A 2424-nucleotide genomic window follows, 5' to 3' on the forward strand; every position below is an offset into this window, starting at 1 on the left:
AGAAAGACCACCAACCTGCCTGCGGTGAGAGTGAAAGGCCCTCGGAGATAGCTTCATCAAATAGTCTGTATTTAGTTTCAAAAAAAAACATTACAGAAGAAACCTTGTTCGTGCAAAAACAGTCTTGTTTTCTTAATGGAAGCATTTTTGACACAAAAGCTTGTGGTTACCTCTGCCCCCTAAGGTGGATGAAGGTTATGTTTTCACCCCTGTCTGTTTGTTTGTTACTTGCAAAAGCGAAGATTTTTCAAGTATATTGGTCGGTTGCGTTTGTTATTCTCTGTTTGTTTGTCACTCGCATACAAGTCACAATTCTAAACCGATCGTCATGAAACTTCACCACGTTTTGAGGTCTTCACAATTGAGAAGCATATTGGTTTTGAGGTCAATGGTCATCTGAAGGTCAGATCTCTAAAATCCTCAATTTTCATCCGATTGACTTGAAAATTGAACAGCCTTTGCACATTTTCACTGAATGGGAAACCAACTATTCGAGGTCAAAAGGTGAAAGGTCAACTCAAGGTCAAACTTCCAACATCATCAATTTTCACCTGATTGACTTGAAAATTGAACAGCCTTTGCACATTGTCACTAAATGGGAAACTACCTATTCATGAGGTCAAAAGGTGAAAGGTCAACTCAAGGTCAAACTTCCAAAATCATCAATTTTCATCCGATTGACTTGAAAATTGAACAGCCTTTGCACATTGTCACTAAATGGGAAACCAACTATTTTTGAGGTCAAAAGGTCAACTCAAAGTCAAACTTCGAAAATCATGAATTTCAATCCGATTGACCAGAGCTTTGATTAACGCCATCAATTTTAATCTTAATGAAATTGACAATTTGATGTGTCCATGGCAATCTTTTGGGGGGTGAAGGCTGGATTTTGCAAGTATCGTGCTCTGCGTGACGTCTTCTTGTTTGTCTCTGTGAACAAAATCTCTCAAAGTTGTGGACGGATTCGGACGAAATTTGGCGGAGATGTAGTGTATGTGACAACGACGAAATGATTAGATTTTGGTGAAGATCCGGATTTGTATCCGACTCATAGAATTTTTAAAGTGATTTTTCACCATTGGGAAATCGGGCCAAAAACGATACATAGCAGGACATCTCAAAGTTATGTACGGATTTGGATGAAACTTGGTGGACCGGTTGGGTGTCTGACAAGGACAAATAGATTCGATTTTGGTGAAGATCTGCATTTGTATTTGGATATGAGAATTTTGTTTTTTTTTACGTGATTCTTCACCATTGGGAGATGGGGCCAAAAACGATACATAGCAGGATATCTCAAAAGGTTATGGACCGATTTGGACGAAACTTGTTGGACAGGTTGTGTGTGTCTCAAGGAAGAATGTATTCGATTTTGGTGAAGATCTAAATATGTATTCGGATATGAGAATTATTAAATATTTATGTGATTCTTCACCATTGGGACACAGGGCCAAAAACGATGTACAGCAGAATATCTCAAAAAGTTGTGGACGGATTTGGACGAAACTTGGTGGATCGGTTGGGTGTGTGTCAAGGAAGAATGGGTTCGATTTGGGTGAAGATCTACATTTGGATTCGGATATGAGAATTATTTATTTTTTTAAGTGATTCTTCACCATTGGGAGACAGGGCCAAAAGCGATACATAGCAGGATATCTCAAAAAGTTATGGATGGATTTGGATGAAACTTGGCGGAAGGTTGTGTGTGTGACAAGGAAGAATCGATTAGATGTTGGTGAAGATCTCAATGTGGATTTGCATGTGAGAGTTATTATTTTTTAAAATTGATTCTTCACCATTGGGAGATATGGCCAAAAACGATACACAGCAGGATATCCCAAAAAGGTGTGGATGGATTTGGACGAAACTTGGTGGACAGGTTGTGTGTCTGACGTGGACAATTCGATTCGATTTTGGTGAAGATCTAATTATGGATTCTGATCTACAATTATTTAATTTTTTATGTCATTCTTCATCATTGTGAGGTAGCCGATCCACGATTGTAACATAAAGGTTCTTTTTATCTTTCCTAGCCTATCCGATCGTATCCGAGATCATCACCACGTGCTCAAGACAATAATCTGGTATCTGGATCTGGATCTTCACCAAAGTCGATCCAATTCTTCCTCGTCCCACTCAACCTGTCCACTGAGGTTCCTCCGAATCCGTACACATAACCTGCGGAGGTAATAATAACTCAAGCGATCGTGAATGGATGTCCCTTTTGTTGTTTTCTTTCTTCGTCCTCCAACATGGCGGCGGCACACAATTGCTGACGTCACTAACAACTTCCGTTAGAATTCCGTGTGGATATTTCTTCTGCTTCAACACCGTGAGCCCGTGACCTGGGTGTATCGCGTCAGCTGAAGTTATCCAATCTCCCTTTGATCTTCTCTATATCGGAAAGTTTTTTTTCCTCAATTT

The sequence above is a fragment of the Myxine glutinosa genome, chromosome 5 (assembly GCF_964187855.1).
Source record: "Myxine glutinosa chromosome 5, kmMyxGlut1.1, whole genome shotgun sequence".
NCBI lineage: Eukaryota > Metazoa > Chordata > Myxini > Myxiniformes > Myxinidae > Myxine > Myxine glutinosa.